Source organism: Myiozetetes cayanensis, unplaced genomic scaffold (assembly GCF_022539395.1).
Source record: "Myiozetetes cayanensis isolate MyiCay16 unplaced genomic scaffold, myiCay2020 scf14, whole genome shotgun sequence".
NCBI classification, from domain to species: Eukaryota; Metazoa; Chordata; class Aves; order Passeriformes; family Tyrannidae; genus Myiozetetes; species Myiozetetes cayanensis.
The window spans coordinates 9,462,089-9,487,411 of NW_026087048.1; the positions used below are offsets into that span (position 1 = coordinate 9,462,089).

A 25,323-nucleotide genomic window follows, 5' to 3' on the forward strand; every position below is an offset into this window, starting at 1 on the left:
TAGAAAAGGGTAACGTTCATTCAAATGCATTTTCAAAGGGAATCTTCTAAAACGGACGTAAATATGGCTTTGAAGTAACTAAGTATACAGATGTAAGATGAAAAATAAGTGCTTCTTAACATATTGTTTCACATTCAAGCTGTAGAGTTTTATTAAGAATGAAAGTGATGTCTTAAATGTTCACACCAATCTGTCTTTGTGCCAAAAGGTCAAGTCTTTATGTCTAGAGCCAGATTTGGAAAGATAGATTTGGAGGAAAAGTTGGGCCTGTAATGAAGAACTACAGTGCTGAGGCTGTGGGACTGAGTTTCTGCAGAAAGTTCATGGAGGTGTGGGTGTATTCTTGTTGGACCAAATACCCTGCTCCATTGACTTCGTTGCTCTGGGCTCAGAAATGTCTTTAAAAAGCAAAAGACTGCCTCAAACATGAGCTACACACAAGTCTGCAACACCAAGTTATGTAGCTGCTAGTACATCCTTTTGTAGCAAATCACTAGATAAAAGTAAGTTTAAATGTGTTGCTTTGTAGTGGCTGTTTCTTCTCTAGCTCTTAACCTAATAACTTCTGAGTTATAATTTGAATTGATTATCATCATCTAGCTATGTGAGCTTACTGTCTTGTAATGAGGAAGAAATGGCTTTAGTTCAGAAGTCTTCTAGCTCACAAAATGGGTTTTGAAAGGTACTGAATCCTTGCCTGAGTACATATTTCAGATCCTGTTAACAGCAAAACATACTGCTATTAAACAATGAAATCAAAGGGGTTTGATAGTCCTTTGTTAATCAGTGGCAAGAAAAATGAAAGTACAACAAACTACTGTTAATTTAAGCCAGAGTTTCCAAAACTATGTCACACATGCAATAGCATTTTAATGAATATGTTCTAGACATGCAATTAAGTTGGTTGGGGTGCAGCTAATGAAATACAAGTACTGCTTGTCACATAAATCCTCCTGAGCATTAAAACTTCTATATATTAGTGTGCTTAAGGCAGGGTCTTGAAATGCAGGAGGTGGTGTTATTGTCAGTTAGTCTCAAATGTAGGAAAGTGTAATATTGCTATAAAATGTTAAAGATACTTTGAATCAGATGTGATAAAAGACAAGCTTTTCAATTAGCTATTATTTTAAATGATAAATTATAGCATATCACTCTTCCAAAATAAGCAAGTAATAGCCATTCATTAAACTGTCATGTGTCATTATGATTGGGATTTTTGTGCTTTTTTGATAAAAAGTACCTTTTCAGAAATTTTCCTTTCTGAAGAGGTTTTTCTTCCTTGATATTTTGGTGTTCTTCCAGGGTTCTGCCTGATTGGCCCATGAGTCACATTAAATTCATGTGTTTGGTAGTGAGAAGGTCTGAAGTTTACATCCTTTTGGAATAGAGGCTAGGTAGCAATAACCTGAACAAGCAGCATCATTTTAGAAAGGGCTAATTTTTTGAGAACCAGGGACCTTTACATTGTGGAAGAGACTACTAATGCTTGAATGGAAAAGAATACAGCTTAAAACAGGTTCAGGTGTACGTGGTGTGGGGTACTATCTGCTTGATGCTGACAGACAGCATAGCAGAGGACTTGGGCATTTACCACATGCACCCATAGTACATGAACCAAAAGCTGGAATCATTTCATGTGGCAATGAATAAGCATGTATTTATTTATATATCTCTTTATAAAGATAGAGAAACAGATATGCTTATATTTAAGTGGCTTTTAAGAATGATAGGGGACACGTCATGTTACAGTGAATATTTATACTTTCTCAGGGATTGTGAGTAACTCCAGCCTATTAATACATGCCAAAAGAGAGAGAGGTATCCTTGGAGGACAGAGGCAGACCTGCACATGTCTCTGCATGGTCCTGGGCTTTTCTCCTGCAGGGCGTAGGAGTGATGAGGCAGAGAAGAGCTACTGTGTGAAATCCTATACCTCACTCATGTTGTGTCTTTACAGGGGAGCCCAGATGTTCTTGCTTAAAGTCTGTCTTTGAAAGCCACCCCCTTTTCCCTAGAGTGATGATAACCATAGCCAATATAAACGTCTAAAGGGAAACAGGGGACTTAGTACTCTCTGGGTGGGAAGGAAAAGTAATCTATAAAATGTTTCCATGGTAGTGGTTTTCTATCTCTCTTCCAGGCCTTCAGAATATTCCAGTTTAGTAATACTTATTATCTGCTTCTACTTCTTCCTTTCTTCAACTAATGTGCATTAAAAATGTTCACTTATCCACCTTGGCTCAATGGAGCTTTATACACCATATGTATTTCTGGTAAAGGCTGAAGTTATTTTTATATTACTTCAGGTTTTCAATTAACCTTGCTTCTCTGTATTTCACAGCATTAAGAGTAGTTTCGTGTTGAACAGAACTCACATGTCCTCACACCTCGTCTCCTTCCCTCATAAAACATTAAAATGCAGCTTTTTTATGCTGCATGAAACCTTGTGATATCTGAGTTACGTAACCAATTTGATATTGGATATACGTTATTCCAAGGAAGTAACACCAGTGGTAGTTTTCCAGTGTTTTATTCCACTCTTAGATGTGCAAGCAGATGTTGCTACACTGAGCTGCGTTCCTTCTTAGTGAAGCATGAACATCAATTTTTATTCAAGGTGGATGGACAGATGCAGTTTTTTGATGTACACATATACACCTAGAGAAATAAAAATTATTGTTTTTATTTTGGAAAATTCTGTTAAACTCAGTGCATTTACATGGAAATAGATGAAAAAGGGATTCATGAAGGAAAACAAGAATGCTGAGAAATCTCATTTTTAATTGTTATATTTGGTGTTACTGGATTTCTTCTGTTGTGTCATGAAAATACACAGACTAATCTAACAATATGTAAATTAATGAGTATTTTATGGTAATCCATTCAGACAAGTTGACTACAATAAGATTGAAACAACGCAGTGTGTTCATAGTGAATTTTAGGCCATTACCCATTCAACTGTTAGTTATTCTTTCTTATCTCTAAGCTTTTGGAAGTGCTTGTCAATGTTTGCTTGAGATTAATGTTCCTCTTGCTAAGGTCTTGTGCTCGATACCATCTGCAGCACAGTACTTAGCAAACTGGAGTCATGGGTACCATCACAGACCCTTGAGATTTGCAATATAAATTTCATCTTTAGGGAATCACCTGTTCTCTCCTCTTAGCTAATTGTTCCCCTCTGAATGCACATTTGGGTATCACTTGAGAATATCTTTCTTTAAGCTTTTTTCATTTAAATTTTTGTGGGCTTTTTTTGTTTTCTCATTCTCACTCCTTTAGTCTCAACTCCTGACTTTGCCAAAACAATGTAAAATTTCATATGAATCGTTAATAAGAAAATACCTTCACTTGAAGAAGAAAAAAAAAGAAAAATAAATCCGTTCTTAGTGTCTTACAAGAGTTTGTTTTCACTAAGCTTTCTAGATCATAAGTGCCCATTTTATCCCCAAGTTCTCCTTGCTTCCCAGGACTATAAATTTGCCTTATATGAATTTTAGCCTTAGCTTTCTTATACATTGTATCAGCCATTTGTCTGACAACATTTTGAGGGGCTTGCTGCTGCCTCTGCTCAAAACTCTATGTGCTGAAAACCTTCTGCATTACCAGAAATGTGATAGGATTGATGCTATGCATCTTTCTATCCCTAGAGTAGACTTGACCATGAAAAAAAAATGGAAATTTGAACCCAAATTATCAACTGGTCATGTCCTTACACAGAAATACATCCCATGAATATGAAATATTTCATATGTTTTTCTTCAAGGGACCAATCATAGTATTTTTCTGAGATAAAAAGCACAGTTGAACAAATATACCTATATCTTTTAACAAGTTCAGGTGTCATGTCTGAATATAAACCTGGTATTCAGAGACCTTTTATGGATTTGCAATCATTTTTGAAGTGCTGGAACTTCATGGTATATTAAATCCATCCACTTGTCAAGTTCTATTCACCTGTGACAGACACCATGAGAGTTTAAATAAAGACCTACTTATGACTTAGTCTAGCAAGGGTGGAAAATGCCCAGTGACTTCTTTATTGTCTCTCCTCCCTTGGTCTCCTTGCACAAAAGCAAGTGATGCTCTTGAACTGATTGAATTCAGCATCTACCTTCTCTCTGAATCTCTCAAAGCCGTCAAGACCACTGTTCTTGTAGATACTTTCTCTGCTTCTTGCTTTGTGCAACAAGGCATTTCTGGCAGAAACCCTGTGACCAAGCTGACTTCCTCCATGGCACAGTCACTCTTTTTTGTCAATTCAGATGCCTAGCTACTGTAATTGAAATCTTCACCGACAGACCTAATCTCCTCTTCACCACCTTTGACTCAGTCCTCAAGGCCTGTTTCTTTTTCTGAGAAGGATCTTGACACTTTCTTCCCAATGAGAACTGACAAACATGATCTTCATCTCCATAACTGCTCCCCTCACTGACTGCAGTTTCTGAAAGTCTTCTAGCTCATCACAAGTTATAAAGTTTGCCAACTACTGTCCTCTGATCATCCACTTTATGCATTCCCCATCTTACACCTTTTTTCCTCCAGTCTGTCACTCTCTACTTTTCTTGCAAATTTTCCAGCGTGCCTTAACCTTTCACTTATTCAAAATATCCCACTGTTTACCCAACCTGTTCTTCTAAGAAGCTCTAGGCCCTGAATGCATGGAGCACACTACAGTCATTGCCACCTAATTCCCACTCTTTGTAGTTAATGGGAACTGCTCAAATCAGTCTGTGGGAACTTTCTCCATTCTAATCAGAATGATACTCCACCTCTGGCCATGTGAGCCAATCCACTGTTCTAGCTTTGATAATCACACTAAAATGCTCTCCTCTTTTGGGTTCCGTAGCATTTCCTTTCTTCTGTGTGCTCTTGGGTGGATCTGCCTTCTCATGTCTCCAGTTACAGGAGATTACAGGGAAGCCAAATATCATTTTACCCAACTCAAATAATGCTGTTAGAAAAGTAGTTTTCTTAGTTTCTTTTTTTTTTTTTTTGGCCATACTGCTTCCTGACGATTTTTCTCAGGTGATATGTGACTCTCTCTTCTCTCTTTTAGGAAGCTCATTTGTCCTTTCTCTACTCTGTCTCAATTTCCTCCTCAGCTCCTTTTTTCAAGGTAGCACCTTCGTGCTTTCTCCAGAACTCTTCAGGCACTTCTGTGAAACTGGTTCTTGAAACCTCTCCTCAAAAAACCTGTACCAGGTTGACTATAAAAACTATGGCTTGTCATAATGGTTATTATTGTCTTTTTTTTTCTTTTATTTCATACTGACCTATTGCCTTTTGTCCTCAATCCACTGTACAAATTCTTAGGAGTGTTTTCCACTATGTATTTAGCTTGAGCTAAGACTGGGAAGTCCTGATCTATGAGTAGAACTCAGAGGTGCTGTGGTAAACAGCACTGAAGGGAACAGTAAAGGCCAGGAGGGGCTGGAGTCATGGCTATATCCCTGCAGAATGGGCCTGGCACACTATTCAAACAGTTAATATTTTTTGGCAAAAACACAGATATGGAAACTATGTCCATGTCCAGATGTGCACACAGAGAGCTGCCAAAGCAGAGTAGTGTACACTGTAACATATGCTGTTTTCCTAATAACATATGAAGAGATGCTAGTCCTTACCTTGGAAAAAGTGAAACACTGAGTAAACTCTGGGATCAGCAGCTATGGTTCTGGGGTGCTAAACCAGCTAAGTCATTCCCTCCAGCACCCTTTTGTTGTAATCTCCCTCCAAAGATATTAAAAATACAGAAACCTTGGCCAGGTTGTGATTGATCTAATTTATAAAACATTTTCTGGGTATTAAAAGCTAGGGCAATGCACTAGTAGTTTTTAAATTGTGTTAAATATACTGTAAACTCCCAGAAAGAACCTTTCATTGAAGATTATTGTATGAAGATTTGAAGATTAAAGTGTCTAGATTAAAGATTAATGTGAAGTGCACTGGGAAATTGTTTGATGTATAAGGAGCTATATAGTATATTTATCGTGCACTTTTCAAAACTGCCTGAGGGAATTAGACACCCAGTTCTCTACTTGTCTTTGAAAATCTCACTCTGAGGAATTTGTTGTTATATAGTGAAAATGGTAATATTTTCAGTGGGAACTTGAGTAAAAGAGGAAAGGAGAGATGTGGAGACCCTCTGCATTCATCTAGGGCTTGATGTTAGCTCCTTGCGCTTTTTTTCTTGTTTTGAAATTTCTCTGTTATTGTTCAGAGGCAGCTTGGATTTGAGTGCTAGGAGATCATAAAACTGGCCTGACCCAAGAACATTTCTGCACCTGCCTATGTATTTCTTGTCATCAATTCCATTTCTTTGCTTTCACTTTAAAATAGTTTTCATGTTCTTGTAAACAGAAGTGATCTGAATAATATATAAAATAACCATGCAAACATGAATGAAACAAATGTATATATGTGCATAATAGTATTTACAGTATAGTATGTAAATTTATGCAAAAATAAGTATGTTATACATATATTTTGTAAAATAATCCTTTTGCTAGAGTTTTTCTCAGTCATTTTTCTGTCTGGAAATTGCAATACTTTAATGAAAGAAACTTTCCACATATGGTAGAAATTACAAGTTTGCTTGTCCCTGAAGTGCTGCAATACAAATAAGCTGTTAAATGCCAACTCTTAATGTTATTTTTCAGATGTTAAGAGAGATAATCCTGTACTAAAACTATTAGGAGGCAAATTTATTTGAACTTCAAAACCCCTTTGATCTGAAAGCAAAATGAACTGCGTATGAGTGTACACTTTGTTGATTTAGGGTTGGCCAATTGCGCGCATTTTTGTTTGTTTGCTTTTTCCAGGAGGCATCTTTCTATTGAAGTTTATTAAAACTTACTGCAATTTACTGTTATTTTGTTTTCTGGTAAAATCTGTTGGGTTGCGTTCATAAAAGGAGGGTTTCTCTATAGAAAGTACCTTGGGGGAATCAGTATTCAGGTTCACAGTCACTCGAAAAGTCAATGTGCAGGTGTGTTGCATCCAGATCTATTGTAGTGGTCTTATCATTAAACCTGCAGTAGGCATTTATAAAGTAAGGTTTAAATGGGTACTGGGAAAGCGTGATTAAAAATAATCATCTGTCTGATGAATATTTTCCTCTGACTTTTGGCAGGGTAGCCCACCTGAATTCGCGCCAGACTTTACAGGAACACTGATGCCAGAAATTTAAGGATCTTCACGTTTGCTCTCAGTGGTAAGTCTAAAGATGCCATAGTAAATCACATTAAAATATTAGTGTTTTCTGTTATGTTACACTGAAACTGAATCTGTGTGAAAAACGAAGTACTTTCCCTTGACCAGTAAGATGATAGAAAGATATTAGAGCATATATTGATCTGCAAGAGGTTGAGCTCAGGACACAAGTTCTGAGCAATTTTCATCAGACTAAAATCAAAAGACCTTTTTTACTGTCCTCTCTATTAATGTAACTGCTCTTGGAAGGTTTGACATTGTACATTTTGAAGAATGTAACCACTGGGCAGACTCCAAAGGGAAAGTAAAATGCACAAAAAGGAAATTCAGTAGCTTCTTCTTGCTGAAAACTCAGGAATAAGTTTCAAAATGACAAATTATCTTCTCTTCTAATGCTTTCTTTGTTGCAACTAGTCTGGTTGCTCAAACCTTGAGTAAGATTTTCAAACACTGCTGTGGAGAACTTGTGAATAGGTGCAATCTATGTGCATCTTGAGGCACAGAATTTCTGCTGCAGAGATAAATTCTCGGCTTTTGTAAAAGAGAAAGGGAAGAGGGAATATCTGAATCCTGTCGTACTTGTACATTATTTGGGATGCACTTTCTATGGTAGGTAGGTAGTGTGGAACTGTTCTTTAAGAGGAACTCGTGTTGGTGTGTAAGTGTTCAGCTCTTTCAGGAAGAAAGACAGACCTAACTTTTATATTATAATGTTTGTTTGTGATAATATTGTGGTCAAACTTACTCTTACTGTTATGCCATATACCTTGTTGAGTATTTTGGGACCTGGGGAAGTAGAAAGCATGGAGAGGAAACCACTGCCTGCTCTACTCCTCCACATAGCATCAACTGATGGCCACTGACAGAGGCAGGATTTAGCCCTTTGACTTCCCCCTGGCCAGTCATGCTCATGCTGCTTTTAGATCACTGTGACAGAGATGTCAAGTGCCACCACTTCCCAGTCCTGCCAGTTGCAGGCTATTGAAGTTTATATCTTTTTGAATTAAATTACAGAAGCTAGAACTTTTCTGACATGGAAACAAAACCTGTATTCAGAATTCCTCTAGCAATTTATTGTCATTAACCAAGTAGTTCAATAAAATCTCTGCTTCAGTTTAAAGATGTATTCAACAACAATGGCATTCCTATTCAATCATGTTCTTTTCATACAAAAAATGAGCATAATACTGTGTTATCATGAATCCTCAAGACAGATTACATTTTATTATTACTGGGTGACTTTTATAATGTGGGAATGTGTTTCTAATAAAGGACAGTATCTCCCTTAGAGCATACTGTTCTAGCAATGTTCTTTATTAGAAATAAAAGAATACAGCATTCATATCATGTTACTTGATTATCACATAACCAGTGTGCAGAACAACAAATTATCAAGGCGGTTTTGTAAGGAAATAATATGATCCTAACAGCACTATTCTTAAATTTTCAAATTGTCATTTGACACCACCAAATTCTATAAGCACCATGACTTAGAGAGCTGGAAGTCAATGCTGCTCTGACAGACAGAACTCATGGAAGCCAGAAGTGACTGGTACTAAACTACTAGATCTTTTTCCCATGAAAAAAAGAAGACAGCAATGATCTAGCAAAGGAAAACAAGAGAGCCTCATTTGTTGTGTCTTAACTGAGGCAAATGAAAATCCATTGTAAGTCATCCGAGGCTCAACCCTGTGACAAAACTCCCATTCACTTCAGCAAGAGCGACTCGGGTAATGGGCATTTAAGCACTAAAAATATATAACTGGGTTAGATAAAGTCCTTTAGGGTCTGGGAGAAAAATTTGGCCAACCAGAAATACATACAGGGAGAGAGAAAGTTCCATATTCATATTATCAGTGCATACATAGCATATGCCTCTGAGAGAATAATGACCTTCAGGGCATACAGATGACCAGCTCACTTGTTTAACTGCTGCAGAGTTTAAAAATAGTTCAATATTCTGTGCAATTAAGGCAAAGTGTTTATATGCACATGTGTGTTAAAATGAGGAAAAAAGACAGTGTTCCCTCTTACTGCATTTTTTTATTTGACCAACCCTTCACACTTCATTTCAGCCTTTATATGGGTTTTGTGTTCAAATTTTATTATATTTTCTTCAGGCAAGAAAGATTTTCAATGAGAAGTTGATGAATGTCCATATTAAATTGGAACCCCTTTTTTAATTAAGTTCATCTAAATTTAATTTTGCCATTTTACTTCAGTAAACTCATCTAACTCCAGATGTTGAATGCGCTTTTTCTATTTCTTCTCTCACATAATTTTACCTGTAAAAGATTTATGACTTAGAGAGGCATTTCTGAATACTTTTCAGTGTTTTCAGCATATGTTTCATGGATAGCTAGTACACATGACCAGTTAGCATCCAAAAATACCACTCCACACCCAGGCTTTCTTTCAATAGGTTGTTACTTTTATTAGCTTGAACTTTAAACAAATCACCAGTTTTTAAAAAGGCATTATCAAAGCATTTCAAATGATAGGGGGAACTGTGTTCTACAGAGATTTTAAAACTGAAAGAGAAGTCTTCAGGAGCTACAGGAAGCCATAAGAACAAATATAACTAAGAACAATTCACTTTGATTAAAGAAAACCCAAAACAATTTGCAGGGGTTTGGACTCTTTTCTTTCATTTCAGCTGTAATGGGAAACTGTTTGGAGCTGTCAGCATGTTATTTGAACTTTGTAAACATGAGAAACATATACTGAAGTATTTATTGGTCTTAAAGATTTCAAAACACTTTTACTAATTTCTCTAACATGGGCAATGACATTGCAGATTAACTATCCCTGCATACTTTTCATATTCTGTCATGACTTCTGGATCAGTGTGAATGGCTCTTATTTTAAGAATTACCCGGAATTCGCTCCTTAAATCTGGACATATTTAATAACTTTGTATGTGACACATTATGAGGCATTGTATCATGAAGGCTCTGGTTCTTATCAAACAAACAGATACCCCAGTTAAACTTTCCGATAATATTAGAAAGAGAATAGTCTGATTGTAAACAAAAATATGGGTATATTCTTTATTTTTTATTTCACAATGAAATCACTCTCCCAGAGATTTTTTGCTGACGTAAGCCTTTTTATATATTAATTTAGAACATTTATTAATAAATCCAGTTTTGAACATCAGTGTCAATTCAAGGTTCACAGGATGCAGAGTGCTGTGAACACGATTGGCAATCTGTTACTCAAGGTTTGTTTGGAGGTTCCATCAGAACAAGTAGAGTTACCAGTACCAAGCATCAGCAATGCTAATATGAATCAACCTCTCTATTTTCTCCTTTTATATTCCTACAAGCCCCCATGATACAATTTGGCACTTACTAAAGATTCTGAAGAGGTGTTGTGATTCCTGTAGTCCATGTGTTAGGAAAGGGAAGGAATAAGTGACCCAGCTGAGAGATGTCAGAGAGATGTCAGGGCAAGCTGTAGAGCAGTGTCTCCAACGACTTTCCATGGGTAGTGGAGGAAATCAGTGGGGGGGAGCATCCTCAGTCAGAGCAAGATCATAAGGCCTGGAAATTTGGCTCTTCTTTTGTGCTCACATCATGTCTTTCTGGTGAAAGATGACCTAGTGAAAATCTCACTTCCGTGAGAGTTAGACTTGGACATCTCTCTCATAACACATTTATATTATTCATCCGTGTTTTCTAAAAGGATTTTTTTCCATTCATCAATAGCAGGTGTGATTTTTCCATGATTTTAATTTTTTCCCAGAATTCTTAGAGATGCTGGACTAAAGTAACTGCAATACATAATGCAAAGCAAGTATGCACTTCTCTCTTCTGTCAAAGAGACTCAAGTAGCTCATTTAATTTCTAGCAAAAGAAAGAAACATAACAATCCTCCATTGGGTGAAATGCTTCTGAGCTTCAAAGGCTTCATGTGGGAGTCTGCATGGGACCCAAAGAGGGAACCACTTTGAAATTACAAAATGACACATTTTATGTTATTGTTAAATTGTTGAGATTTTCTATATATTTGCTGAGATTGTAACCATACAGAGTGTTTTCTAAGACACCAGCTAGAGAAGGATATGTTAAACCTCCATGGTCTTAAGAATTCCTAATGACTGCCTGCCAATACTGCTGAATCCTGCAGGGTAATGGGGGGAATGCCTACCATGTAAATATAAAGGGGGTTATTTAGGAGACCCAGTGAGCTGTGAATTATTGCCTAGGTTGTCACAAAAAAAAAAAAAAAAAAGGAAAATGAGTTGTGAAGAGGAAAGAACGTGTACTGAGTTCTGAATAGCTCTGTAAGACTTTTTCTGAGATAGATGGGGAAACTTATATACACCCTCTGCAAAAAGAGATATCTGTTCTGTCAGATTGCAGATGCACCAGCCACCTAGATTGTTGTGAAAATCCCATTAAAGAAACAAAACTGGGGTTTTTTATGCCTGACAAATGCATAAATCAAGAGAAAATAATAGTTGTTCAATAACTGAATTTAAGATCTGTATTGATCTGGTTTTTGGTGAAGTCAGTGGGAATGTTTCCACTGCATTTAATGGGACTTGGGCTGGATCCTTGGGGAGTTAAAGAGTTAAGAGCTGGATTGACAGGAGAGGTAGTAGGGGTCACCTTCCAAGCCTAGCTGTGTTTTGATCACTGGTATAAAACCATTGAAATCATAAATGTGGGAATACTCCTAAAAATGTTGTCACTTTATGTTCTAAAGCTCATAATCCGTATCCCAAATGGATAATCTGAAAAATCTATATTGTGTAGTTGTATAAGATTACATATATGCAAACATTTTTTTTTAATGGGAAGAATTTCTCCTAAATTGTGAAGCTCGTCTTGCTGTTCCCTTCAGGCCCTTCATCGCATCTGAGGCAAAAAAAAACCTCAGGGTAGTAAGATCTAAACAAAATGTTGTTTCTATTATATGGAATTCATACAATCTTTTTTTTTTATTGCATTATGTCATGACAGGAACTTACTTGCTTTCAGCATTGTATCTCTTTAAATGGAGCCTGTGAGTTTATAAGTATGGTGTCAGAAAGAGCATAGGAAATTAAAGAAACTTATGACCGCTGTGTTAATTTTTTTATAGCTGGTTCATTTAAGCAGATCTAGATGGATATCTTGGTTTTCAAAATTAAAGCTTTTTCATTTTTAAATCCTGCTGTCAGTAGAGTAAATAAAATTTTATACAAGCAAAGACTGAATAAAAAGGGAAGACTAAGACCAACAGGAGTGCTCAGACCATAGAAAAGAGTATTTTTCAGGAGGTTGGTCTTCTTTTTCAATAAAAAGAAGTTTGAGCTTTTATTGCTGAAACTGAACAGCTGAAATTAACAGGAAAAGTAAATATTTTTATATCTACATCTGAAGGTGGAGTAGAATTCTTCAGATATCTCAGTAATTGTTGTTAAGGACTTTCTCTGCTGAGCTGAGTGGTTCTAAATTAAATGATTTGTTTTTCAATATGAATAAGATTTTCTTATCAGTCAGCTTACATGTAATCAACTTAAATGCAGTTTTAGAAAGAGATGAGCCATGTCACTGTAATTCCCAGGACGAGAAATGAATACCTGATGAACTTTATTCTTCCAGGATAAAAAATAATGCATTACCCTTCTTCCTGGCGATTCTGTTAAGCAGTAGTTATGGTGTGAGTTCTGTGCAAGGCTAAGGGTTGGACTCAATGACCCTTGTGGGTCCCTTCCAACTTAGCATATCCTGTGATTATTGCTACACAAAGAATATTCTCCATATTATATATAAGCATATTTATTCTTCTTGTACTATAATTTCATTAGTAGTGAAATATCCCCAAATACATTGAAGTTTTTACCAAGAGAACTGTTAAAGAACTGCCTTCCATGCAGTGAGGGTTAGTCAGTTGGTGTTAAAAGAAGTGTAAAATGTGGTGTTTGGAAAAGAGTATAAAAGGCAGGTGAGTAAGAAATCTTTCATGACACTGCGTTGCTTCATGGCTGGGTGTTACATGTGCAGGTAGGATCTCTTCAAAAACAATTCCCCCATTTTATCAAGGTCTAAGCTAAGGGTCCACCGGATCTCCATGTTATGGAGTGATGGGATGATACTGTATTCCATAAAAATGGAATCATTCTTCATTCATGAGAATTAATAATACACAGTACAATAAACTCGTTAACTGATTTCTTTTTTTTTTCATACTAAATGTTTATAGTCAAAATGCAAACAATAAATAGTAATTAAAACCAAAAATTGTAAATAAAACCAAAAAAACCCACACAAGCCCTACTGGTCCTCCAGTTGTATCTGTTACATGCTAGTGCAGAATTACTAATGAGAACATGTTTAGGTATAAATAAATCTTTTATCCTCATTATAACTCCACTGTGTTCGTACAGTGAAGTCATCCACACAGGGCTGATTATGGGTTGAAAGCCTCAATAGCCTCTTTTATTTATAATAAATATTGCATACTAATGTTAACAATGTCATTGTGCGATGTCTCAATAGAGGATTATGACTTCATGTAATGTTAGCTTGATGTCTCTTCTCTCCTGTAATGGAGTCAATTTTCCTTACAAAGGAGATGAGAATCACTTATTCACAAATCTTGTAACAAATATTCTATGTGCATACTATGCTAACCCAATATTAAGGTGGCACAATGAAGCTCAAACCAGGAGAGAGAGTTGAAGTTCAGTGCTTAATCTTAATTTACCTGTGTTGCATGCACTGAAATGCACTTTAAAGTTAGAAATCAGTATTTCCCCCCAATTATTCGAAATGTGAGTAACTGCACTTTCAGGTGTAATTCCACAAGTAGGTACGTGGAATATTCCTACAATGTACATGACTATAAGCAACATAATCAAGAAAATGATTTTGTGGCACACAGCTAGTGCAAAGAGAGGAGAAGATGTATTTATGTTAATGAACAAAGAGTAAAGCAATCTTCTGTCACATACCAGAGACAAACGGCACGTTGGGGAATAGGGACCCATCTCAGGCAGCACTTATGCTTAACCTCAATTATGGCATCAACGGGACTTCAGTACAATCTGAAACACTGTGGAGAAAAAGGAACTAATGCATTGGCATTAAGGCTCCATATTTATATAATAAAGAAAAACATTAAGTAAACTGTAGTACAGTCATTTGTGAGGCATGAATATAGATATCGGGTAATATTAACATAATACAATTGGATGTTTAGCTCCTGAACGCCTTCAAAATAATTTATCTGAATGCTCATGAGGGAAGTTCAGGCTAAGATGAAAAGCATAAATCCACCTAACAGCTAACAAATAATTCACATTAACAGAGGACATGTGCAGAATACAGGATTTTTTGATAACTGAAGAGCAAAATATTACAGCTCTTGTGAAAATACCAGCTCATATGAGTGCAAGTTTGCAACTTAACATAAAAAATAAAATTGAACAGGAGTTAGCCTAAAACAAAACTCAAGTAGAAACTGAATCCTTTTTAATGGAATAGGACGTCTCTGGTAGGAATCAATTTCAGAACCAATGCTATCATCCCAGGTCTTTATGAAAAATAGATGTCACATTGTGTAGGCCAGTGAAGGTACTGAAAATACAGGGGTGCTTTCTATGGAGACAAGAATGTGTGATATTTGAGAGACTTATTTTTCACTTAAACTAAACTCATGTCTATATTTTCATTAGACTATCTCTTCTGACTGCAGTGTAATCCTGCCTGATTTGTCTGGAGATCCTGCAATATTTTTATCTATGTTATAAATATGTTATTCAAGAGCTATTATTTCAATTAGTAGTTTTAGGAACAGATAGCTAGATTGTCTTTTTTCTGCCAATCTAAACTTGGAGGTATTCCACCCTTGTCTGCATCAACTTCACATTTACACTAATGTATACAGAGGATTAAGCATTTGCCCTCCAGTCTTTGTTAAAGTTTAACTGCAAATTCCTTTTTTTTTTTTTTTAATTTTCTTTTATTTTCATATTAATGTGTACTACCTAGGAATAATTTTAAACTACAAAATTATGTGAATTGTGTTGAAATGAACAAAAGAGGGGATATGTACATAACACCCTCTGGCTGAAAGAGGTGATGGGCTCGATGGCCTCCTGTGTGCACAAAGGAAATTGGTTAGGAATCACCTGATATCTTTGCCTGTAGTCAGTGGAGTGACAAGAGCATAGGATTGAAATGAGTGTGAAAGGAGGGGAGCGATGAGCAGACGTTGTTTCAGCTTGTTGACAAGGTAGCATTTCGGGGGCAGTGGGCAATGCTTTTGGTGCTCAGGTGGAGCAGATGTGTTTACCTGTGGAATTTGTTACCTCTGTGGTATTAGCTAAAAAAATTTTGCCTTTGTTCAATTAGCTCCAAAAGGACAGGCCTCTCTCTGAGTCTGTGGAGGGCTCACTGTAGGATTCATGGAATCTTAGAAAGTTCTATTTTTCTATTTTCTCTGACTCCATTTTGTGCTACTTTACCTTAGTGGGGGGCTGTTCATCTGTTTACAGTCAGGGATGTTTTAAGTGTCTGCAGGATCAGAGCATGTGATCAGAGCACTTTGGGGCACTGCCCTGTGCTCAGTGCAGTCAGGGTCAGGCATAAGAGCGTTGAAGTTTTTAGCATGATGTAAATAACCAAGACAATTGTAAGGCTCTATAAACATCATCCATTCTCACAACATAAAAAATTGTAAATGGGCTTTCATTTGAATTTTACAAGTACCTGCTGAAATCATGTAACAGCCCAGCACCAAAGCTGCAGGTTTTGAGATTTAAAAACGAGTGAGAACGGGGATTTTTGCTGAGACCATATTTCCAGTTTATGAGATGCATTTCTAACTGGACTTCCACCTGTTACAACAAACAAGGGCCAAAAACTCCCCTTCAGTGAGGGTTCTGCAGGTTCACTCTGGTCACCTTGGGGGAATGCAAGGAGGAGCCTCGATGAGAAGGTCTGGAGCTCTCACCCACTGCCCTTTCAGGGCTGTCCCTGTCCCACCCTGTGGAGTGTGGTGTGTGCAGCAGCCTGGCAGCAGGGTCGGTGCTGGGCTCAGATCACAGCCTCCCTGCAGTCAAAGTCATGCATCAAAGGAGTCTTTGTAAACAGATAATTAACTTCATGTTTAATTATATGTCCAGAAATTGTCTGAAAATTGATGTTCCAAAAATTAAAAATGAAAAACTCATTCAAAATTTTGAGCTGCTCTCACCATAATCATTAGGAAAATCCTCCAAAAAAATTGTCTCTTCAATAAATAAGCCTCCACTTACATAAATAAGGAAGGCATATTTAGATTACAGTTCAACATGCAGGAGAAATTTGGCAAATCTAATGCTTTCAAATCAATTTTGGTATGTGTTATGAGAGTAATGTCAGTGAAAAGGTTGCTTTTTATTTTTTTTTTTTGTCTTTAAAAATGTAAAGGAGAAGGAAGAAAGTTGCCTTTGATAAACAGAAAGGCAGTGCTATAAATAGCTAGAGCAGTGATAAGGCAAAGAGCTTCTAAATAAATGAGGCGTGAAAGTTTTTTTTTTAAACTCCCAATGAAAGTTGTGTATTCATCAGAATAGCTTTAAATTTTGTGGAACAGGACAACAATATATTTCACAGTTTTGAGCAAGGAAGCAGAGAGTCTTACCATAATAGAATATGTACTACATCTCTGCAAAGAAGACAAATGACAATATCTAAAGTGATTTCACCTTGACCAAAGGAATTCTATAAGATAGAAGCAATTTTGATTTTGCCACAGTAAAAGAACATTGGAATCTGGAGTTTGATAAAACTGTTCTGTTGGCTGGGAAGTTTGCCTTTCAACTGTGTTTGATGTGATATTTCATTCATTTTGCCAAAATATTTTCTGCCAAGTATTGCTATTAAATCTTTTATATTGCAGAGATTTTTGTCAACAGACACACAAGAACTGGGTTTTAAGTGGAGTTAATCATTGAACTTGGAGAATAGAAACACTGGGGGAGTTCTTCACTTGTACAAACAAACTACCATGCAAGCTTCAGCCATTTCTGTAATTATTACCCTCTTTTCAGAGTAGTGTAGGTAAAATATAAAATCTGGCTCACTCTCTCTGATCTCTATTCATGTTTAAGTCTTGTAGAACCTATTAGAAGAAATGGATAATTAAAACAGAAAAAGCCATGTATTTGCTGCAGCTGCTGGTGTATTGAATCTTTTGAAGTCTGCTTTAAGCAATTATATCTGAACACTTCTTTTGGAAGCCTAAAAAATAACATAGAATTTTCTAAGAGATCGCTGTTTTCTGACTCTTTCAATTCTTTGTAAAAGGTATATATCATTATAATGAGAGATTAAATGTTAATCCATTTTGCCTTTAAAAAACAAATTTTAAAAGGAAAAGGATCCCCATAGAATAAAGCACTGCCCTGCCTTCCCCACACCCTCCAGTGTGTCCAAAACAGTCACTTTTTTAACTAGTATTTTTACTTGGTGTTTGTGGCATCATTTTACTATTTGATTTACAATGTAAATTTGGGCATCTCTTGAATGCCAGGGTAAATATGTATTGCAAAGGTGTGGTTCAGTGTTTTTGTTGTTACTCTGCACTCAGGTGTTTGCAGTCACTGAGCGTAGATAAATAAGCCCCTTAATGGGAGCTGCTGGCAGTTGTAGGCGTTTGGCGAGTGATTCCTTCCCATGCTAGAGAGGAGAAGTAAGGGCATTCCTGTACCTGGGTAATACTGAGTAATGTTTAGCAGATATTGCTGTGGTGTTACAGAAACTCTAACTTATATTTCTTAAAGCAAGATCTATGCTCCATCACCAAAAGCAGTGAGGTGTGGTAGTCAATTGTGGTTGGGATGTAGGAGAGAAAAATCTGTGGCACAATCCAGGATAAGAAATAGATCACAGCCTGACAACAGGGCAGCTCTTGCTACCTAATGAAGCTGTAGTCCCTAATGAGCTTGTCCTCCTGAACCATTGAGGATAATGGATCTGTGCAATTCTGGACTCCTTTCCCCATTTCACAGCGCCCAGGCCCAACTGGGAGGCTCTATGACATTTAAGGATGACTGCCATTTTCCATTGCTGATGCTTCAGCTAAAATGATTTGTCCTTGTGTTTCTTATTTTCCATAGTAATCACTGCCATAACTCTGTGTCCAGTGGCATTTGACTGTGAAAGTGACACCCACACTAGGGAATATGCCTAGAAAAGGAGCAGACAACATGGAAAGTGTTGCTAAAGTAGCATCATCCTTGATGGGTTTGTAACACTGTCCCAAAGAGAGACAAAAACTTGCAACACAGAACAAAAGGTCAACATGCTCAGGGTCTGCTGCGGGCCATTCTGGTCTAGGTTTGGAATAAGGTGTTAGGCAGTGTTTCTGTCTTGCTTGACACCTGTCTGATCAGGAGGACCATGGAGGGCTGAAGGGCGAGGTGCAATCCCAGGTATTTTTTAGGAAGTGGTGGCAGGTTTCATCAAAGCATACTGATGTTCATGTCCTTTCTTTGGGCATGGTAATGGCTCCTGGATAAAACTGGCTTGGCAGTGCAACACAAAAATCCCAGTATGGATGCCACAAGTAATCTTTCCAGATGATGAGAGTTTTACAGGATCTGCTCTAATCTGACCTGGCAGCAGCCAGAAATATTAGTTTTCCATACTACTCACTTTGGCTGCTGCTGTTCCTTCTACCTTTGTAAACCAGCATCTAAACCAAACAGACCTTGTACCAGTAAGCTCTCTATGCAGCCACTGAGGAAAGTCAGGCAAAGAGTAATCCCAGTAAGATGTTGTTTAAAAAATTCGTGTGCCACTCGGGCAGCTCCCTGGAGATGACAGAAGACACTTAACAGTGACTCTTCCAAAAAAATACAATGCCATTTCATATTATTTTGAGGAAGGTGATGTGACTACCTTAAACTTTGGGAGTGTGTGTAAGAGTATAAATAACAGCTGTCTGAGCTGTTTTAATCCTTTTAAAAGTTGTATTAATCACAAAGATTTCCATTAAAAAAAAAAAATCCTTCCAGCAGAGAAACATCTGTTACAAGTACTTAAAAATAGATCCCTGCACCGAAATTTCCAAATTCGAAATTTTATTTCTGGCTCACTTTTTTCCTTCTTTTTCCTGAGGAAACTGATTAATTAGGCTCTCTGCTAACCTGTTTCTGCTGTAAGGGCAGTGCATGGTGTGGAAAGGTGGTTCTTCCAATGCAGTGGGTGACTCCAGGAGATGGAGCTGAAGAGCAGCAAGATGAAGGGAAAGACCCCGACTCAGCCCACCCACAGACAGGAGCTGTGCCTTGTGTGAGCCCTGGGGCTTTACTTTAAATTCAAAGAGTATTTCTTTTGAGGGAGCTACCCATGGACCCCTGCATCCTACATCTCTTTGGTGTGCACAGAACAACTGCTTGTGTGGCCTGTGTTAGAGTAAAACCTGTGTATTTTTAAAATAAAGGGTAAACACAGTCCAGTTTATTACTCAGTACGACAAGCATCTGTTCTGGGGACAGTACAAGTGCAGAAATAAGGAAGAGAATGCTGAAAATATCTGGTTATTTTATACCCAGGGACACTTTTTTCCAGGAACATGGTGGGATCTTCACTTTCTTTAGCCCAGCTTCAGAGAATAGTGGGGTACAGGGGCACATCATGAAGCCAAGGCTTCTTCAGCTGTCACTGCTTTGGAAGGAGACACTTGTGAATCTAAATCCCTGGATTCGTGTCTTGAGAAGCCCAAACAATCCAGAGGTGACTAGGTCTTGCACCCTTGAGAGTCCCCAGAAATCAAGGCATCAGTCTATCACAAAGACCTGTTACTGTTATTTCATTTTTGTCTGAATCATAACATTCGGCTGTCCAGCAGATGCAGCAGTGCCATGCTGGCATAGATAGGTAAGGGATATTTCTCTGAACAGAAGTGGAAACAGCTGCTCTGTAATGGTTCTGTGTTACCTTGAAACATGAGCAGAGAAAATGTAATGTGTCCCTTGCCTATAAAGTCCCTCTGAGGCCTTAATTTTGTGCACATCAAAAGGTTTTACTCTCCAAAATTACTCCTCAGTTAAAAAGAGAAAAGATGCCCTTTGCTACCTTTGCCTAGAGCCCAATATCTTCTGACATTCCATAGCAGCTGTGGCAATGCTCTGCTTAATGCAAAGAACATCTGGGCTGCCTGCAGTTCTGGGAGAGAAGTGTCAAAAGTGTCATAGACATCCTTGAGCAAAGAAGGATCTTCACTTTTATTACACAGAAGTGTCAAAAACAGCATTATTTAACATCAGGTTGCAATTTGGTACGCAGAATATAAGTCTGAATAGATGTGACAAAACCCCTTCTAGGAAATTGCTACTTAGTGTTATTTTTTCATAGTTTCAAATTAGCATTTAAAGGAAAAGCACAAATGGGGAGCCTCGAGGTAACCCTGGCAATGAAAGATCCCAGCATTCTTTTTTGTGCTTACTGCACAACCTCATTGCTGTCCGCTGAGTGACTGAGATTGATTAAATCATTGTCATCATCAGAGAAATGCACTGCATTGATCTAGCTTCACTCACAAAGCCAGCCTATGTGATACAGCTAATTTGACATAATTGAAAGTTCCAGCTCCAGAAGGTCACTGAGCTGGACTCAGGACACAAGTTATCATTTTGTCCTTGGAACAGGGTCAACTCTCCTGATAAAACACGGTGGCTTTTTGTCACACTATTAATTGTTTTTCCATGGTTTGTGTAGGATAAACTCAGGCTTTCATATTTTGATTGAATTTTTATGGTGGAGAGAAGATAATTATCAACTCTTTATGCTAAATATTTTTTTTAAAATCAGAGTAGACCAAAACATGGAATTGAGCTCTTGTTTCTTACTCAAGTACAATTCTACTAAGAAAAGCTTTAGATCAGGACAGCAAATTTCTTTCAACGAGGATGGCAGTGTGATACACATCATGAAGTATTTAATTTACAAAGGAAAATATGGCATTAGTTAAAAGTTTGTTGGAACTGTGTTGAAGGCAATGTTCCTCTCTTTTGTTACCACATCCGTCTTTCCCACCTTCCCCTCTTTTTCCATTTTCTGCTGTTCTCTTCTGGAACTTGAGTGCTGCATTTGAGATCTTGGGCTGAGCCAAGTTTGAGACCGTGGAGTTGAGTAAACTCAAAGGTCACACACAGTCACAGAACAGAGGAGTCGCAAAAAGACATGCAGACAGGCATCGAGGCTGGGCTGGCAACTTTAAAGTGCTGTCAAGTGTTTCAGTTGAAACTCCTCTGAACAGGGTCCAAATTCCTGATGAAAGGTTGTGCCTTCAGAAATATGGCCATTAGGCCATTTGCTTCATGCTTTAAGATGGACACCAAAATCCCACACCACTTTCAAAGATGTGTGGTTTATGTAAGCAGTGCAGCATGAATATGCTTGTGTAAAAGTTCTTTTACATAAAGGGAAACAGTCAAACACTGAAGTGTTTGGAAAAAATTGTTTCTTTGTACTGTACAGAATCAGTGGGCAAAGCTAGGAATTTAAGTAGGTCTTACAAGCTGTGTAATTGCTTTGTTGGCCTTTTGCTCAGAGTTAAATTAGCAGTGTATCTTTTATTTTTTTCCCTGTGTTTGCTGTTAAAAAGTCAGCATATCCCAATAGCTCCCATTGCTTCCCATTCCAAATGCAGGTCAAAATGCCAGCTTTCTAATGGTGAATGTCATGTATAATTTATCATGGAAAAAAGTACTTGATAAAATCTCTGCAATAGTTTCTTCTTGCTTTGTTATTCATATAAGGGTTTTCTGTGTTTTGGGGTTTGTTGGTTCCTTGGGTTTTTGGTAGGGTTTGGGTTTTGTTTTGGTTTTTTTTTTTTTTGGGAAGCATGCCTTCTATCATCTATAAAGCAAGCAAAAAAAGGAAAAGCACCGAGGTGCTAATGTACAGGTAAATAACAGGAAGGACAGCTGTGGTACCCTTGAGGGACAGTAGCTTGACACAACCTTTTTTTTAAAGGATTAGTATTCCTTAATTTCCAAGTAATTTGTGGGGAAGGGTTTTCACAAAGCAAGCAACACAAAATTGACATGAGCTTGGCAATACAACATCTTTAATTACTATGAACAAAACAGTGAGTTAAGATAGCTGGCTCATAGAAAGACATATGAAAAGCAAATAAATCTTTCTATAAAGATTTTTCAAAAAGTCTAATGTTTCAACATACTCATAGAAATAGAAGGTAGGTCTATAATACCTAACTCTCTTCCAAAAATAAAGGTCCAGTATAGGCCAAAGGGAAATGACAAGCCATAATGTAATTGTTCTATCTTTTGTAAGTCTTTCAAAAGTTTCATCCGAGCAGCTTCTAAAACATAACTTGCAATTGACAAATCCCACTGGGCTCCTATTTATAGTATCCTAATTTTCAAAGAAAGCAAATCAGGCAACTGTTTTTAACATGAATAATATTGCTCCCAGCGCTCTGCCTCCAGCCCACACATTGTGTTTTTTGGCACGATCATGGCAATTAGAAAAAATAAACAGCTCTTTTTAATATTTTTTATACATAAGCTATTACAGTCAGCACTGACACAGCTGGCAGAGAAACTCAGTGAAAGGTAAACATTCTGCTCAAAATGTAATCCAACATATTGTTGCATTTAGTTATTAAAATGTAATTTTCCTGAAAGAATATTTAAAAAGTAAGTTTAATTTTTATTATTTTTTACAGAATTTCTAGTATATTGATTTCTGATTACAAAAAAAAAATAAAACCTTTGAAAGCAATGGCACTTGTGACTGGATATTTCAGTCAACAGCTTATTGAATTTTTAAAAATATTCTTAACAAAAATCAGGAACAAAAATTAGGTATGATGCTTTATCCTTCAGCAGAATGTAACCGTCTGAGCTAGTAAAATCAATTTCTTTTAATAGAATTCTGTCAAAAGCAGGATGTTCAATAATAAATGTTTTCAACTGTTTAAAGGGAGGAAGACTTCCAACAGAATTAAGATTAGTTTGTGGCTTGCTTCAGCAACAACAAAAGATTGTCTTGTTGCTTGACCTAATTACTATGAGCATATATGAAGAGAGATATGGAATGATAAGTATTTCATTAGAGAAAACACATGAAGGTAAGGGACATCATAGGTAAATAATTATCTGTCACATATGTCCAGAAGTTCTCAAGATACTTTTATTTTTAAAAAACATGACTTTGTGTGGTGGCTTATGATTAAGATGCTGTACTTCCGACATTTTACTCCCTGTTGGAGACAAATGCAGAGGCAGCCAAGCAGAGCTGGGTGCCTGCAGGATTCTGGTGCTCTCTACAAGGCTCAGGAGGATTCTTAGCAAGAGCTGGGTGGTGCCTGTGTGCTGCAAACCCCACCTCTGCTCCAAACCATGCCCTGGTGTTCATGGGACAGCTCAGTGGGAGGTGTATGTAAATAAACAAACACAGAAAGTACCCAGTAGAACTGTTGAGGAAGCTTGTGGACATGTTGTAGCTACATGCACTCCATGCTGTGCGGCAGCTCAGCAGGTATTGAGAGATCTGGTTGACATTTGCTCACCTGATGTGTAAGAATACGAGATGTGCTGGTTTGTGCTGCCTGTACAATGGAAGTGTCCACCATAACTGGTGTGCCTATCAGCTTACCTTTAATTATCTTTAAAAGGAATTTCTTTAAAGATCCACTATATCCTTGGTATCAGGGTCTTCCAACTCCCAGTTGTTTCTTCTTCTCTCAGACTGAAATACAAAAATAGCAGATGTGCTGCCAAACAGGTGTCTGCTCTTTTATAATGCAGAAAATTGCTCTCTGGGTACAAAGTTGGGGTATATGGATTTAAGTTTGTAAGAGCAACTTACAAAAACAGTCATTTTTAATGTGTATAACATGAGGTGAAGAGAAACATTTAAAGTTTAGAGCATCCTTCAGTAAAGAAGAAAGTTATCTGGTGACTCCTATTGTTGATCTTGGAATATGTTTCAGATGATAGGTGCGGACTTCATATCACCCTCGGGGCAGTTAATAACAGCTAAATGAGCATTATCTGCTGAAGTCAGTGCAGTGTGAATCCAGAGGTGATGTTGTCTGTCTTGTCACAAAAAGAAATTCAAAATAATTGTGCAGAAGAAGTGCAACAGAAGCATTCTGTGGTCTGATTCTCCAGTCATTCTGATCTGTTAGACCAGCAAATTTGTGGCCAGGACCATTGAGAACTAAAGTTGTCCTCTCTGACTAGGACAAATACAATGCAAAAAATTTTGATTAAATAGAAATTTCTTTCCAGTGAAAATACAATTAAAAGAAGAAGAGAACTTTTAGGCAAGTGGTAATCCTGAAATTTTTGTCTAACTAGACTTTCAACAACTGTACTCTCTCTCTTCATGGAGATGATGATACCTGGCATTACATCATAAAAAAAAACCCCAAAAGATTAGAAGAATAATGTATTTATTGCACATGAAGGCTCAGTTGCCCTAATCTGCTCTCACATAAGAAAAGATGGGAACTTTTTTAAGTGCAACCTAATGTTTCAGTACAACCCAAACTGTTAGATTATGAGTATTTGGGGGCATCCCACATCAAGTTTTCTGTTGATTCCTTAATCTGATCAGGTATGCCCCACACAGCTGTCCCAATGGGCATGTGGGTGGATTTGAGAAGAGTCATATACTCCTGACTGGGGCCAGGGTCTTGCTGTTCTTACTGAGTTTCAGAGCAAACTCCTTCCCAAATGCAAACCCCAAACAAATGATGACTAAATAACGTGACCTCTGTTGTACCAGTCTTGTGCTACAGACCCTGCAGGACCTGGACAAATGAAAGTTTCACTTGCCCCCATCTGCTGCTGACAATACATTTGGTTCAGGCTTTCAGAGCCACTGATACATGTTCTGCTCTCTGCTGGTTTTCTTAACAGCCCACACAGGCCACAGGGAAAGGTCATCTATGGTGGGAACAGTCCTGATGGGCAGATCAGCTGTACCTCCTCCCTGATCCTTCCTGCTGAGCAAGGTGGAGCTCCCTGTAGGGCTGTCCATGATGGACAGCAGGCTCTGCTTTTCAAGTCTAGCCCAAAGTCAACAGGAAAGGAAGTCCTATGCAATGACAAGAATTAAGTCTTTTGTAATACACAGCAGTTTGATGATT

General features: G+C 37.5%; 1 protein-coding gene across 7 annotated transcripts in view; it reads left to right on the forward strand.

Annotated features, from left to right (window-relative positions):
- SEMA6D (semaphorin 6D) overlaps positions 1 to 25,323 on the forward strand; it is a 215,749-nt gene that overhangs the window by 76,719 nt on the left and 113,707 nt on the right. For all 7 annotated transcript variants that reach the window (XM_050309335.1, XM_050309341.1, XM_050309343.1 and 4 more), the window contains exon 2: positions 7,133 to 7,213. The gene's annotated coding sequence lies outside the window, so the exon portion shown is untranslated. The remainder of the gene's footprint in view (positions 1 to 7,132; positions 7,214 to 25,323) is intronic.